The 17386-nt window shown below is 41.0% G+C and overlaps 1 protein-coding gene across 3 annotated transcripts in view; it reads right to left on the reverse strand.

Annotated features, from left to right (window-relative positions):
• ATP2B2 (ATPase plasma membrane Ca2+ transporting 2) overlaps positions 1–17386 on the reverse strand; it is a 272273-nt gene that overhangs the window by 208998 nt on the left and 45889 nt on the right. The window contains exons 1-2 of one of the 3 annotated variants that reach the window (XM_058166190.1): positions 10185–10246; positions 1863–2124 (exon numbers count right to left, since the gene is read on the reverse strand). The exons of 1 other annotated variant lie outside the window; for it this stretch is intronic. The gene's annotated coding sequence lies outside the window, so the exon portion shown is untranslated. Of the gene's footprint in view, positions 1–1862; positions 2125–10184; positions 10273–17386 lie in introns of those variants that run through there. One more of the 3 variants, XM_058166188.1, reaches the window with a different exon arrangement.

The raw sequence follows: 17386 nt of genomic DNA on the forward strand, positions 1-17386 counted from the left end.
TACTGTCATCTCAATAATAAGAAGTCCAAAATATTTAAATAAATGATCATGTACTTTCTTGGGCTTAAGAATAGTAAGTATGAGAGTGTACTGGAGGAGTAAAGTGGAGATTAGTCTTCAGAGGGAAAAGCAACGGAAAACTTAAATATTATGAAGAAAAAAGGTGTCTCGGTGCTAAAGAATGGATGCCTTTGAAAACTGAACATGGAGAATGAACCACAGGAAAAAAAGACAGCTATTTTTGAATTGTGGATTTTGGAAACAATAAGAATACCATTAAAAATTAAATTATTTAATTTATATGCCAACTGACTCCAACAAATTGCAAGAACCAACTAGAACTTCAAAATTTCTGGGCATGTCACCAGGTAGATGTTTTAGAAATGGTATAGTGCTTGGCAAGATTGATGGAAAAGGATATAGGACAGATGAGACTTTTGAATGGGATCAAAAAAGAACTTTGGAATTGTCAACAAGGACAATTTGAGAAGGGAAGCATCTCTATACAATTATAACAGTTTGGACCTGATTCAATAGCACTCATCTATTTCATGCTATCTTATATTTTTGATATTAAAGTTTGTAATGTTATGATTGAAAGCTGCCTTTAATTTAGCAAATTAATAGATAGATACCTATATAATATAACTACCAATTTAAAGTAATAATAGGAATGTTTATTGTATATTTCTTCATTTAATCCATAACAAAATTCTCTGGATAGATTATATATGCTATATATTCCAACACTTACAGTATCTATATCTACAAATAGTTCAAGACAACAGGTTAAATGCTATGTTATAATTTAAATACTATTCAAATATATTAAATCCATTAATAGTAAGTGAAAAGATAACCAACTTTGCTTCCATGCTAGCAGGCACTTTAATCTAGTTTTTTTTCAGCAACAGCAACAAGTTATTAGAATCAGCATACTTTTGTACACTTCACTAGCATAAATCCAGCAGAGTAATCTAGAATTTATTCAGAGTCTACATCAAAGGTCTCAAACTCGGTTTCATTGAGGGCCACATTAGGGTTTGACCTCAGGGGCCAGATGGGTGTGGCTGGGGTGGGCGTGGCCAAGTCGACATCACTCATGTTGGGAGCACCCCTCCCAGGCTCCATTTTTGGCTGTGACAGTCTCCTCCAGTGCTCTGTCAGTGAAAATGGAACTCGGGAGGGCCGCGTGTGCAGCCCTTCTGAGTTTCATTTTTGCTAGCAGAGCACTGAAGGCCATCACAGCTGAAAACAGAGCTAGGAACGGCTGCACATGGCCCACCTGAGCACCATTTTCATTGGCAGAGGCACCATGGGTGGTGCTTCACTGTTTCCAGGGCAGGGGTGGAATGCTCCCGGTTCGGACTGGATCACCTGATCCGGTAGCGATGGCGGCAGGTGGTTCGGAGAACTGGTAGCAAAAATCCCTGCAACCCCTCATGCCCATCTGAGCATCATCAGAGGTGTTGTTTTTTTCTACTTTTAAAAGCATTTTTTCTTCGGCTAAAAAAATGCTTTTAAAAGTAAAAAAAAGCCTCTGATGATTGCACGGCTCAGCTGGGATCTTCAGACCCTTTTAAAAGCATTTTTTCTACAACTTCTTCAGCCGAACCCATAAAGGAAAAGTGGTTTTTGTTAGATTCGGGCAATAAAGAGGCAGGAGACCAGTGAGTGACAACAGCTCTTTAGTTTATAGTGAACCCAGCAAAGACCACAGGCAAAAACCCCTCTTTATATACAGTTCTGGCTGAGGCTTCAACCAATCAGCAACGTGCTTGTTCCCGCCCAAAATTCCCTCCAAAACTTTTAAAGATACATTACACTCCTTCCCTCCCAGAACGCATTGTACCCATATTTACATAAAATTAGCATATTATTTCTCTACGTAGTCGCGCAGGTAAACAGGGCGTCTCCTAACTCTTTCGGACCTGCGCACTTCATTCTCTGGGAGTGAGTCGAGCTGGTCGGAGGGACTTTGAGTTCCTCTCAGCTCCTCCTCTGGGCCGTCCGGCCCTGGATTATTGGCTGAGTCGTTCTTGCTGTCTCCAGAAGGAACCGGTTGGCGTCGCTGGACTTCATCGGACTCAGATAAGTCCCCCGCTCGCCCCGGGTTTGAGTCAGCTGTGAATTCAAACATTTGGTAGTCAGGGCCTGGCTGATTTGTTTCTGTTTTACTTGGTATTCGCTTTCTTATTTGGTCTATGTGTCGCCTCCAAACTCGGCCATCCTCCATATCTACTACATATGATTTCGGCCCAGTTATTCCAAGAATTGTTCCTTTTAACCATGCTGGACCCTCGCTATAGTTGTGTGCCCACACTGGGTCACCTACTGCCATTTCCCTAATTTTTCCTTGTGTCCCCCTGTACCCATCTGGGGTGTAGGTTGGGTTTAATCGGTCTAACGGGCACCTGAGCTTTCTGCCCATCAATAGTTCCGCCGGGCTGCGGCCAGTTGTTACACAGGGGGTTCTATGCTGGACTGCTAGGAACGTATCGATTTTTGTTTGCCAATCGCCTGGACTTATCCTAGATAGCGCTTCCTTGGCGCTCCGAACAAAATGTTCTGCAAGTCCGTTCATCGCCGGGTGGAAAGGCGCCGAGAGGACATGTCTGATGCCCTCCTCTGCCAAGTACCCCTCAAACTGGGTTGCCGTGAATTGCGGGCCGTTGTCGGAGACCAGGGTGTCGGGCAGGCCATGTGTTACAAACAGGTGCCTTAGGACTGAGATGACTGCCTCGGCCGTCATGGATCTCATGAGGATGATTTCTAACCATTTTGAGTAGGCATCGACTACAATTAGAAAGGTTTGCCCGTGGAATGGCCCGGCAAAATCGATGTGAATCCTAGACCATGGCCCCTGGGGTTTCTCCCACTCTCTAATTGGGGCTGTAGGGGGTAGTGGCCTTGACTCTTGGCAGGATTGGCATTTCCCTACCCTGTCGCTAATTTCCTTGTCCATTAGGGGCCACCAAACATAACTCCTCGCTAAACTCTTCATCCTCACGATTCCCGGGTGGCCCACATGCAAAAGTTCCAATACATTTTTTCGTAATTTCTCCGGGATAACCACCCTATCCCCCCATAACAGACACCCCCCTTGAACCGATAGTTCCGCTCGTTTTTTCGCAAAGTCTTTGAAACGCTCGCCCGGCACAGCGGGCCATCCCCTTTTGCACCCAACCGATTACAGTCCTTATGGTAATGTCCTTGTAAGATGCCCTAGCCACTTCCTTGGATGTGACTGGGCCAGAGTCCAAAGAGTCAATTAGCAGGACGGGTGTCCCCGGGGTTGGGTCTTCGATAGTCTCTGGTAACGGCCTGTCAGGCCTGGAAACCATATTAGACTTTAGGTTTCCAGACGCTGCCACATTTTTCCCCTGAGGGGAAAAAGGGGGGCTGAGGGGTATGGTAACATTCTTCAGACGGTCAAGGTCGGATGGTGTTCACATCTGCAGGAAGAGTGGCAAGAAGATATTCGAATGAACTGGGAGAACGTGGGACCATGTGACCATCAAAGGGGTCAGGGGGGTGGGACTCTTGGGGTTTGTATAACTGGGGAAAAGAATCCGGAAATTCAGTTTTGGAATTTCACTCATCGTGTGCCAGTTTCCTCATGCTAACTCTTAAAGTAAAGGACTCTTAAAGACAATGGCTTCTGAGTTTTCTTTATGCAGAAGAGGTTTTTCTGGAACCTTGACATTATTCCAAAACTCATAACTTTCTTTTGCTAACGGTACCCTCTCCTCCGCTCAGAGGGGGCCCGTTAGGGGGGTGCTGGGCCCCAGCCTCCGCAACCTCCACAGCGGTGCTTTATCTACACAAACAATATCGAAGAACACATCAAATTGGTTCAGACAAGTCCTTAAAAAGCTCCTAGCGGCCAAACTATATGTCAAACTTTCCAAATGCGAATTCCATAAGGAATCCCTAGACTACCTAGGTTACCGAATATCAAACAAAGGTATCGAAATGGACCCAGGAAAAGTAAAAGCAGTGTTGGATTGGCAACCGCCACGCACACGTAAACAACTTCAAAGTTTCTTGGGATTCGCAAATTTTTACCGCAAATTCATTCCTTCTTTCACAGAAGTAGCTCTACCATTAACAGAATTGCTAAAAACTGGGCCATTACCCGCCAAACCCAAACCTACCCAACCCCTACCTTGGACAATGGACTGCCAACATTCCTTTGAACACCTGAAACGCCTATTCTCCATGGAACCAATTCTTCAACACCCGGATCCAAATAAACCTTTTGTGGTCCAAGCTGATGCAAGTGATGTAGCAATAGCCGCTGTCTTATTACAACGGAATACCGACAACAATCTAATGCCCTGCGCATACGTGTCTAAAAAACTGACGGACACTGAACGCAGATGGGCAGTTTGGGAAAAGGAAGCTTTTGCAGTACGCTGGGCACTACTCTCCTGGAGACACTTCCTTGAAGGGGGAAAAGAACCATTCGAGGTGTGGACCGACCACAAAAACCTTGAATATTTAAAAACCCCTCGAAAGCTTTCTCCCAAACAAGTTCGATGGGCTCAGTTTTTCAAACAGTTCCATTTCACCCTCAAATACATCCCCGGCGACCAAAATCTACTGGCTGATGCCCTATCTAGGAAACCACAATTTGACAGCCAACGCGAAGAGGTAATACATGCAATGATTCCCGATAGCGAACCGGCCAGCCAAGCAATTACTCGACCGCGATCACGCCATATTACTAACATCCCACCAAATAAACTACTAGCGGAATTAAAATCAGCACTCACTGACGATGCTTGGTTTAAAGAAAACTTGCCACACCTCACCTTAAGGGATGGGATACCCTGGAAAGGAACCAAGATTTATGTACCCGTCGTTATGCGGCTGCCTATACTACAGAGAAGCCACGACTCTCGCCTAGGAGGTCACTTTGGATTTTTAAAGACTCTCCACTTGGCTAGAAGACAATTCTGGTGGCCAAAAATGAAATCAGATGTCGAAGACTATGTCCGCAGCTGTGCTACCTGCGCCACCATGAAGTTCAGACCAGGGAAACCCCCGGGACTCCTACAACCCGTAGCCGAACCCACCAGACCCTGGGAAGAAATTGCCATGGATTTTATTGTTGAACTCCCACCTAGTGGAGGAAATACAGTAATATGGACCGTAATAGACTTGTTCTCTAAACAGGCCCACTTCACTGCGTGCAGTGGATTGCCATCGGCGAGAAAATTAGCAAAGCTCTTCGTCAAACACATCTACAGACTGCATGGAGTTCCTAAAAGGATAATATCCGACAGGGGTGTTCAATTCACAGCCAAGTTCTGGAGGGAGTTCCTACGGTCCATTGGGTCGTCTCAAGGACTTAGTTCTGGGTTCCATCCGGAGACCAATGGAGCGGCTGAAAAATTGAACTCGATGGTAGAACAATACATACGGTGTTATGTAAATTACCAACAAGAAAACTGGTCAGATTTGTTACCATTTGCAGAAGTCGCATATAATAATGCTGTACACAGCAGCACGGGGTTAACCCCTTTTCAAGTAACCACCGGCATGGACTTCGTTCCAATGCCTGAACTCCCTGTGCCACCCCCCACTTCCGTTTCCCTAACGGACTGGATGAATTCGTTGAAAAAAGGTTGGGAGAATACAAAAAAGGCCTTAGCTGTGACAGCTCGGAATTACAAAGCCCAAGCTGACAAACACCGTTCCCTTCAACCCCCTTTTCGCATTGGAGATAAAGTCTTTTTATCTACTAAGTATCTGAGGTTGAGAATACCCAGCAGAAAATTCGGTCCAAAATTTTTGGGTCCTTTCCCCATTATAAAAATTATTAATCCCGTTACCGTCCAACTCAAGCTCCCTTGAATGTTGGGGAAAATACACCTGGTATTCCATACCAGCTTATTAAAACCTGCTAGACAGTCTGGTCTGAGACCTCAGCCTTCTGCTCCCCCACCACCCTTGATAATCCAAGGTGAAACCCACTATGAAATCAAGAAAATCCTTGACTCTAGACTATATAGAGGTCAATTACAATATTTAGTCCACTGGAAGGAATATCCATTATCTGAATCTACTTGGGTCAAAAGTTGGAAAGTAAATGCGGACAATTTGATTAAACAATTTCACGACACTTTCCCTAACAAACCTAAAAAACCTCTTGGAGAGGGGAGGGGGGGGTAGAAGGGAAGTGTGGACCACTGACACTCTTCTTTATCGACTCTTTGTTTTCTTTCCTAGGATATAGCTTCTTTTCCAAGGGGGGACGCCTGTCAGGCCTGGAAACCATATTAGACTTTAGGTTTCCAGACGCTGCCACATTTTTCCCCTGAGGGGAAAAAGGGGGGCTGAGGGGTATGGTAACATTCTTCAGACGGTCAAGGTCGGATGGTGTTCACATCTGCAGGAAGAGTGGCAAGAAGATATTCGAATGAACTGGGAGAACGTGGGACCATGTGACCATCAAAGGGGTCAGGGGGGTGGGACTCTTGGGGTTTGTATAACTGGGGAAAAGAATCCGGAAATTCAGTTTTGGAATTTCACTCATCGTGTGCCAGTTTCCTCATGCTAACTCTTAAAGTAAAGGACTCTTAAAGACAATGGCTTCTGAGTTTTCTTTATGCAGAAGAGGTTTTTCTGGAACCTTGACACGGGCATCTACTCAGAGCGTCCGCATGCCCCAGTTCTTTTCCAGGGCGGTGGAGCAATTTGTAAGAGTATGCCGCCAGGAAGATAGTCCATCGGGTCAGTCTGGGTGAAAGTGCAACGGGTGTTGGGCGGTCGCCCACTAAGAGTCCCAGTAGGGTCTATGGTGCGTTACTATCTCAAACTCTCGTCCGAATACGTATTCGTGAAATTTTTTTACCCCTGAGACTATAGCCAATGCCTCCCTATCTAGCTGGCTATAGTTCCTTTCGGCCGAGGACATTGTTCGGGAATAATACGCTATAGGGGCTTCCGTTCCATTCGGTAATCTGTGGCTGAGCACAGCCCCCACCCCGTAGGGAGATGCATCACAAACTAGTACTAATGGCAACGTGCCATTGTATTGAATGAGGAGGCTATTGCTTGACAAAAGGTTTTTTACCCCTTCGAATGCCCTAGCTTCCACCTTCCCCCAGGACCAAACTGCTTTCTTTGCCAGTAATTTGTGTAGCGGTTCGGCTATAGTTGCCTTGTTCTTTAAGAATACCGCGTAGAAGTTGACAAGTCCTAAAAAAGCTTGTAACTCCGTTTTATTTTTTGGAGCTGGGGCCTTCCTGATGGCCCGTACCTTGCTCTCAGTGGGGTGAATCCCTTCCCTGTCTATGCGGTAGCCCAGGAATTCCACAGATTCTACCCCAATTTGGCATTTGTTAAGCTTAACTTTAAGCCCAGCAGACCGGAAAATGCCCAAAACCTTCCTTAGTCTTACTCCCAGTTCCTCTAAGTTCTCAGCTGATACCAATACATCATCGAAATAAGGTACCACCCTGGGTAAACCCTGTAATAGTCGCTCCATTAGGTTTTGAAATAGCCCTGGGGCCACACTAACTCCGAACTGGAGTCGAGTGCATTTGAAAGCACCCCGGTGCGTGACAATTGTCTGCGCCTTGGCTGTGCTACTATCTACGGGTAACTGCTGGTAGGCTTGAGCCAAATCGAATTTGGCGAAAACTTGCCCTTGTCCCAACGAGTGCAGCAAGTGTTGCACTACTGGGACGGGGTATGCACTCTTCTGCAACGCTTTGTTTAGCGTTGCCTTGTAGTCAGCACAAATCCGGACCGATCCGTCCGGTTTGACTGGGGTCACTATAGGTGTCTCCCATTTCGCATGGTCAACGGGCACTAGTATTCCCTGGCTTACTAGCTTGTCTAATTCCTGGTCAATCCTAGCCTTTAACCTGATAGGGGCAACTTGCGGGTCTAGATTGAAAGAGATAGGGGTCCCCTCGTACTTGCCCAGGCAGTCTTTGAAAACGTCCTCGAACTCCTTCAGCAGTTCAGCCTTGAGGTCGACTTCATTTCTGAAGACCCCGGTCACTCCCATGCCCAAAGCTCGGAAGCAGTCCAGTCCTAGCAAACTCGGTAAGGTTCCATCTACTATGGTGATTGGCAGGGTTTTCTTGAACTGTCCATATTTGACTTGGACGGACGTTACCCCTCGAACAGGGATTCGATTTCCTTGGTAGTCCTGCACTCTCAGCTTCTGGGTTTGTAGCTGGCGCTTCGCGACGGCTGGCAAGTCTTTCATGAGGGTGCCCCAGGACATAATTGTGATTGACGAGCCGGTGTCCACTTCCATTTGGCACGGCACCCCTTCAATGCATGTCTTGATAAAGATCTTTTTTTCTAGTCGCGTCGATGCGAGGCCCACTCTCACAGTGGTCTGGTTTAACTTCGCGCCCTTTTTGAATGGACCAATCCCAGGCCGCTTCGCTGCTCCCGCGCTCTGATTGGTCGGTTTGAATTTTTGGCAGGAAGGTTGGGGGGCTCGACAGGCCTGCGCTATGTGACCTTTCTTTTCGCACCGCCGACAAATAGCGTCCTTAAACTTGCAGTTTTGTCATTGATGTTGGCCCCCGCAACTCACGCATTCGCCCCGATCCTCTCTCTCCGGCCGGCCAGTGTGGAAAACCTCTTCCTCTTCCTCACCTTCTGACTCAGCCTGGACTTCCTCGTTGTGGACCGGTGTTGTTTTCGCCCCGGTACCCTGTGCGTTCGGCTTTTGCAATGTTTCTGCCGCTTTGGTAGACATCTCGTGAGCCCTGGCTTCGTCCAGGGCTATTGCCAAAGTCAGGTTGCTCTTAGACAGCAGCCGCCTTTGCAGTCGGATGTCTCTGACCCCACAAATGAGCTGTTTGAGTAAGGAGTCCTCCAAATCTCTGTACTCACAGTGGTTCGCGGCTTTCCTCAACGCGGCCATGTACACGCTTATCGATTCACCTTCTCGCTGTACCCGCTGCCTCAACTCGAACCGTTGGACGAACTTTGAGGGTACCGGTGCGTAGTGCGCTCGAAGTGTTGTTTGTAGTGTTTGTCACGGTACCGATTGTACCGGCGTTGGCTCTGAAAGTGACTCCGCGGTATCAAAAACCTCTGGACCGCAGTGGCTCAGGAAGTACACTCGCTTCCTATTATCCGAAACTCCTTGTAGTTCGTTTGCTTCGAGGAAACACTCGAAACGAGCCATGTATGACCCCCATTTCTCTTTTGCTGGGTCAAATGGTGCTGGCGGCGTGTAGCTGGACATCGCTAACTATCCGCCCTTGAACTGGCTGGGTTCGCGTCTTCCTTTGCTCCTTCTGCTCTTTTTCCGATCTCACCGCCTCAGAATCCCACCTTCGTCGCCAATGTTAGATTCGGGCAATAAAGAGGCAGGAGACCAGTGAGTGACAACAGCTCTTTAGTTTATAGTGAACCCAGCAAAGACCACAGGCAAAACCCCCTCTTTATATACAGTTCTGGCTGAGGCTTCAACCAATCAGCAACGTGCTTGTTCCCGCCCAAAATTCCCTCCAAAACTTTTAAAGATACATTACAGTTTTGGTCTATTCAATACATTATCAGCTATAACATCCTAAAGGAAGGCATAGGGAATCTAAAATCAGTGAATTTAGGAACTGAAGAGTTCCTTTCACTTTTTGTGACAGACTGCACATGCCCATTTTGAAATAACATTGTCCTGAACCTTTACAAGAATAGCTGCTGTAACTAAACATCATTCTAGATTTCAATTCTTAATCTAGTACTTCACAAAATTATTATAGATATAAAAATATATGGAAAATTAACATTATTCTTTTATTTTGCTTTGTTTTTCATTCCCCAAATACTTGATATTATTTGATTTATTGCATTTTATTTCTACCTTGCCATAAAAAGATACAGGTTATGAATCAAAGAATATACTGAATAACATTTTGCACAGTATTTCTAAACCAATACAAATAAATAAAAATGTGGTCAGAATATCACAATCAGTTATGGTTCTTTTGGATGCACTTACATTATTACAAAACATAAACATTTTGTCTTCAGCTAGACGAAACACTGAAATAGCAATAGTGTCATAATTTTTCTTTATTAATGTTATTTATATTATAAATTGTGTTGTTAAATGATTGCATTTTCCTACAATATAGCATCAATAGCTGGCTATGAAATCTTTGCTATTCAACACTGGAGAAATCAGATCTGCTACTTACCTAACAGAGAAATTGTAGAAACAGCTAAAGCAGGTAGCAGCATGTAAGAACAGCTGGAACGGCATCTTACCTTAGGATGTACTTTGCAAATATAGTGACCCGCCTATGTTATAAGGCACACCTTACTTATTTAAAAAGGAACTCTTTGATCTCCACCCCTTTCTTACTTTTTTTAACTGTTCACTCTCCAGGAAATATAAAATAGGTTCTTAAATTACATATAAAAAACAAAAGAGTTGGTTGGCATCAGGCACATTCAAAATAAATAAAATAAATAATCAAAGGTGAGATGTAATGTGAGAATAACCTAGAAAAACTGGCTGAATTACTTCATTTTACTAAAGCATTTGAGAGCTAAAAAGCTTTTCTTGGCCAGTTCACAATATCTGTTTCCAAGATTCCATAACTTTTACCTTGGAGGACAGAATTCAGAATTATAATTGTGGAAGTATTATGAGGACAGTTAGGAAGATATATAGCAGACACTATTTTAAATAACTGAAAGCAGTGTCCTTTTTTAGATATAGAAAAGTCCAGAGAAATCTGTTGGTTGGGGGATAGGAGCACTTCACATTTTCACCCCTCAATGACTTTCACTTTAGATAGTCCTATTCGTTTAGCGACCATTCAAAGTTACAACAGCAGCGAAAAAAGTGACTTGTGCCCAGTTCTTGAATTTATGATCCTCTCATGGGATCTCCACAGTCACATGATCAAAATGCAGTTGCTTGGCAATCAGCTTTATTTATTAAATTTATTTGCCGCCTATCTCATCATAAGCATGTATTTACAATCGTCGCAGTCATGCGATCACCATTTGAGACCTTCTCAACTTGCTTCCAGCAAGCAAAGACAATGGGAGAGGCCAGGTTTGCTTAACAAGTGTATGATTAATTTAGTGATTCACTTAACAACAATGGCCAAAAAAAAAGCTTGCAAAATTGGGTGTGACTCATTTAACAACCTTCTTACCAAACAGAGAAGAAATTATCGTACTTCTAATTGAAATGGTAGCCATGGTATACTATTTCCTTACCCTTTACTGACCAATTTGGCTTCTCTATTCACGGCAGGAATTCTAATCAGCTCACAATTTTCCAATGCCCATGGTAGCAAAATGTATCACTCATCAAAGTTAGTTTTCTCATTGGAAAACTAAACAACTAGATACCGCATCAACTCATTACTAAAACAAGGAACGGATGGAATATTACACACCTGTGCAATCATTATAACATTCTTTTCCGGAATAAAAAGTGTCAAGCAAAGCACAAAAAAAGGAGTAAAAACAAATAAATAAAACAAATTAGAAACATAAAAAAAGAAAATACAATTAAATCTAATTTACGTCAACATTATTCACTATATTTCCTCATATTTTCTAACTTGCATAGCATATTTGCTTCTACAATAAAAAAAATGATAAACTGCCTTCTGCCCTTCTCACTTAGCTCATTCATTCTACTTTCATATATTTATTTTATCATTTTATTTTTCATCATTCTGCGTATAGGATCCAAATACCTCAAAATATATCCAGTCTTCTAAAACACTGGCAGAAATGTAGACTTCATATTCTATAATAGACTGTATTATTTAAAACATTATCTGAAAAAATCTCATTTTTGAAACTATACCTTATTAGTGATCTGAGTTTCGCATATAGAGTTGTTAAATATGTACAAATTTATGATGGATTCATGTTTTAAAAATCTCAATTTTAAATCTCAATCTTAATAGTTAATTTTATAAATTAACTGGCTCAATAGTTTAAAAATTCAACATGACTTATTTAAAATTATGACTTACATTATTAATAAAATAGCAATATTTTAAGATATTTCAAAATTATTTTCAACATTGATAACATAAAACCATGGTATTAATTACGGAAAATAGATCTGAAATTGAAATCTGGATGATAAATTATAAGCAACTGTGTTTGATCAAAATATTATTGTGAAACTAATTATCACATATATACCATGAAATAGGTTGGCATCATTACTCATACATAACATGTCTGTGTTATTTTCAGGCACTGCATTGCTGTTTGTCAATAAATGTCTGAATACAATTCATAAATCAATTTTGATTTATAAAGTCTTCTTGGATACCTGAATACCTGCACAATTATCCAATTAAAATGGATTCTATCCATTCAGTACTTTGTGTAGACATTCTATGACTGTGATGGGGAACCTGTGGCACTGCGTGCCAGAGGTGGCACGCAGCGCCCTCTCTGATGGCACGCGACTGTTACCCCAGTTCAGCTCCGCTGCGCATGAGTGCATGCCTCCTGCTGGCCAGCTGGTCTTTGGGTATATGATGCGCATGTGTGGGGGATTGGTGTGTTTGGGGGGGGCATACATGTATGTAGGGACAGGGGGCATGTGGGGAATGCATGGGGGGGCAGGGTGCATTCAGAGGCGCACTTTGGGCACTCCGTCCAGAAAAGGTTAGCCATCACTGTCCTATGAGTTCCTTCTCAGCGAGAGTTCAGGATACTATTCCATTTGAGAACAAGTTCCAGAAGGTACCTTTGTTCCTAAATTTCATAAGATATTAAAAACTGAACAATTCAGAAGGGTGGGTGAGATCTGTGTCTTAGAGGATTGCTTATATTCATTGAATTTTCTTGCTATATAGTTTTTGTATAGTATATTGATTTATTGAGTTAAAAAAATTATTGTAACTGTAAACCATCATAGGTCATCAGGAAACATGATGATATTGAAATATAGTCAATAAATACCACAGTAAGAGACAGCACAACAAATAAGTGTAGGAAACAAAATATGTGACAATATGCATAGTATATTGTAGAAACATGATGATATTGAAATATAGTCAATAAATACCACAGTAAGAGACAGCACAACAAATAAGTGTAGGAAACAAAATATGTGACAATATGCATAGTATACAGTTATAAATCCATGCCTCCCACACAGAAAAAGTGAAAAGAATATTACGATTTGGAAAGTATCTCAGGATTAAACTATCTCTTGGTCAGCTGCTTTTCTGCGTCAATGTCTACAAAAACTTTCCTTCATAACAACATACATTGTCCTGACTGTCAAAAGACATATCAAAGGATCAAAAGTACTATATAAATGTTTTTTCACAAAACAAGTACTTGGCAAAATTTCAGTAGTTGCTCATTTATTCCTTCATATGCTGCAGACCATGGAACAGTAAAAACTACTTAGCTGCTACCAACCTGAATATAATCAAAAATATATCTAAGGAATCACCTCTGCATTACAAACAAACTGAATGCCTTACTTTGGTGTGGTCCAACATTAAAAGATCAGAAATCGTCTGCAAAATCAGGAAATAACTGGATAGCAATTTTTCATTCTTATAAATTATGTAAGCATTAATATATCTCAAACAGCATCATTGACTTCTTCATTTATACAAAAAGTGTAATGCGTATGTGCAATATGTCATGGAAAACAGTCAGAAAAAGGTTAAAGAAAGCAGTGAATACTTGCTATAATTAATCAAAGCAAAAATAGCACTGTGACCTTAAAAAGTATGTAAAGTAGAGAGTCAATTCAAACGCAAGTGTCCTCTATTTGTGAACAAAGAATACCAAACATCAAATTAATTTAATGAAAAAACTATTTGAAAACAAATAATTCATTATCAGATTATACAATAAATACACAGCTGTTGATCGTTGTTATGAGAAACCTGGACAAGTGACGTCATTAACATTCATAAACACTCAATCAGCATTTTAAATTTAACAATTAATAACACTTAGCTGTATTATATGAATCAAGGATCACCTCCCTTATAATTTTTGTTCCAGTTCAGAAGTTAATTGTAGTATTATGAGTGTGAAGAAACAGTTAATGTTTAACTTATAACTCTTAATTAAATTGTCACTGGATATTATTAGACACCAAGGAAACTTTAAAAATGGCTGTGCAGTTTCCAAAATAATACTGTGTTGCATAAATAAAGAATTAGTTCCTTGATTGAAAATGATAGATACAAATGGGCATACCTATGCCTAAAGAATATGTGATTAATAAATGTCCCCATCTCTTTTGTTTGTGTTTGTTTGTAGGGGTGTAACCACAATTATAGACTCCACAATGAAGAGGCCTTTATCCTTCAGTACACTAATTTGGAATGATAATGATCACACATAAATATATTTAAACATAGTCCTTTGCTTAAGAAAAAGCCAGATTTTAACCACAAACAATCAAGTCTAATTTCAAATAGTAATATATGCACAATTTGACCATCTAATGCCTGAGGAAATTAACAGGAACCTTTAACCTCTTAGTCTGGTGACTTGTATTTTAGATTATTGTCTGAATTGGTGGAGATCTCCTAGGAGGCAATTTGTGTTTAGATCCATGTGGTGGTAAATTTATATTTGAAAGAAGTGCTTGTCTTCTGCCATGAATGTCTGCACCCTTCTCAATGTGTGTGCCCTTCTCAATTTATTGGTCTAGATAAGTGTTAGCCAACCTGGTCCCTACCGCCCACTAGTGGGCGTTCCAGCTTTCATGGTGGGCGGTAGGGGTTTTGTCCGATACTGAAGCACTTTCTTTTTTTTTAATTTAATTGACTTTTTAAAAAAATTTCATAGCATTATTTTAAAACGTTTTCATTAGGTTTTCATAAAATTCCCTGTGACAATTTAAATTTCTGAAAATATACTATTTGTATTGCCCGCGCATAAGTTTAGTTCACGTTACGTAAGTGAAACTAAATGACACTATAGTGCGACCTCAAAAAAAAGAGCCTCGTCCCAGAACAGCTTGCGCATCTCCCCCCACACCACCCAGCTGTAACAGACAAGCAGAGCTGATAGCTGGCGCCCCCCCAAACCCAATCCACAATGCATGAGAGGCATGCACAGATGATAATACATGGCGCATTACTGTGGAACCAGTGGGCAGTTAGAAAATTTTACTACTAAAAGAGATACAAAAGTGGGCGGTAGGTATAAAAAGGTTGACTACCCTGGTCTAGATAAATTTCATAGTCTTCAGTCTTTGTTTCTTAGATAAGGTTGTTGAGAACGTGGTCTGACTGTAATTCTAGCTGGAGGACATAGACTATCTTGACTTTCTGCATTCAGATTTCAGGTCATGGCAGAGTTTGAAGGTAGCATTGATTTCATTTGTCAATGACTTCTGGGGATGATGTAACTATCATGGTTTTTCTTGATCTCTCAAAGGTTTTCAATAGTTTTAAACCTGTAAACTTCAGGCCCACCTACAGGTTCTAGCAAGAAGTGCAGTGTTGCAGTAGTTCTCTTCTTTGGTCTATTTGGTGCTGTCAGATGGGGAAAGGTCCAGGTTGAACCTTGGGTCTGTGGACTCTCTTGGACTTTACACCTGTGCCTTGCCTGTTAACATCTATATCAACCAGCTGATTAAGGTTATCCAGTGATATGGGATCAGATGTCACCATCCTCAGGTAAATATTTTGATCATTGCAATGATCAAAATGCAATGCAATCCATTTTGACAAAGCAATGCTGTCAATATCATGTATCATTGCCAGAAGGCTGCTTGGATCTGCGTGGAGAAGAACAGGCTCAAACATAACCTTAGCAAGATTAGGTGATGTCTGTTGGAGACACCAATTCAAGAACAACATAGTTAAACTGAAATCAAAATCAGATATGAAAATTACAGATGCTAGAATGGGATATATTGCTAGCCACTGTTGTGAAGAAAACTTGCTTTTGGGGAAAAAACAGAAACTCACTTCAATAAAAACCATCGCATGCCAAAAGTGGCTCAACCACAGTGGTGGGTTGCTAGCAGTTCGCCCCAGATCGGGCAAATCAGTAGCTGCAGCAGCGGGAGGCTCCGCCCACCCACTCGGATGCTTCTGCACATGCACAGAAGTGTCGCATGCCCATGAGTGAATAGGTAGTGACGGGTTTTGAAACCCACCCCTGCTCAACCATTATGGAATTGTATATGTTAGTTGACTGTTCAAGAAACAGGAAGTGAATAGGAACATACGGATTTTCTCATAAACCACAGATTCAACTATATGGATGGCATTAAAAAATGATCATCTACTGCAACATTCTTAGTTCTGAAACAGGATTAGCCAAAATCCTTCTCATTTTTTCAGTATCTTATAATATTTAATTCTAGGTTCAGTTAAAACCTTTCTTTCAAAACTTGATTAATTTCTTCCCCAAAAGCCTAAGAAAGGTTTTTTCTGTTTCAGATAAAATTTGCTGGATGTAATTAAATAATTATTAAAATAAATAAATACAGCTATATGTGACACTCTTTCCATTTTTGTGTATGAAATGAAAGCTAAAGCTGCAAGTACAGACCTAAAAATCTCTTGACCAAAAAGAGTATCCATTATTCCTCAATCCATCAAAACAAGTGAAATGTTTGACTATAATGTTCACATATTTGAGGTTATAGATTTCCAGGTATTTCAGAATTTTAATTTCCCAAATTAAACCCCTAAAGTGATTTAGACATTGCTTAAATTCCATAAACTGAAAATAATCATAATTCCATCAATACTTTTGAATATTAAATAAAGTAGTTTTCTTTTATTTAAGGCCTTAAATACATTAAATTTTATGATTGATGTCCTTAGGCTTAAGCTCATAGGTCTATTTTTTTCCAGAAAGTCCACTGATTGTATAAGAACACTTTCTAATATGACACAAAGGAAATAACTAGCAGTTTTATTGAACCGGGGTACTTGACCTCAAAAAATATTGGCCAAGAATGAGCTATTTAATCTTATTACTACATTATTGTCATGTGCAAAGAAACACTGCCAAGTCCATCTACTATTTCATACTGTACTGAAAAAATATCTATCTAAGTGAAAACCCACAAACCATAATCTTATTTACAAAAATGTGACTTGGTGATTTTTGTTATTGTTAGTTGGACAGTTTGTATTGCTGTCATTTACAGCAGCTAATAAAATCAACATAGTTTCAAACTGTAGAAGGCATTTTAAAGAGAGAAAAATCCCTTAGATTTGATATATTTCTTTGAATTACACATTTAAGCAAATTTAAACTCTTCTAATGTGCAAATAATTTGGACTCAAATTTCATAAAAGTACTAGAAAACAAATGTGTAATTTATAGGAACATCAAAGTTTCAAACTCTCCTACAAAACCTATCCTATGTTGTTTGTTTTAAGCATAAAATCTCTAATGTGTAACT

The sequence above is a fragment of the Ahaetulla prasina genome, chromosome 2 (assembly GCF_028640845.1).
Source record: "Ahaetulla prasina isolate Xishuangbanna chromosome 2, ASM2864084v1, whole genome shotgun sequence".
NCBI lineage: Eukaryota > Metazoa > Chordata > Lepidosauria > Squamata > Colubridae > Ahaetulla > Ahaetulla prasina.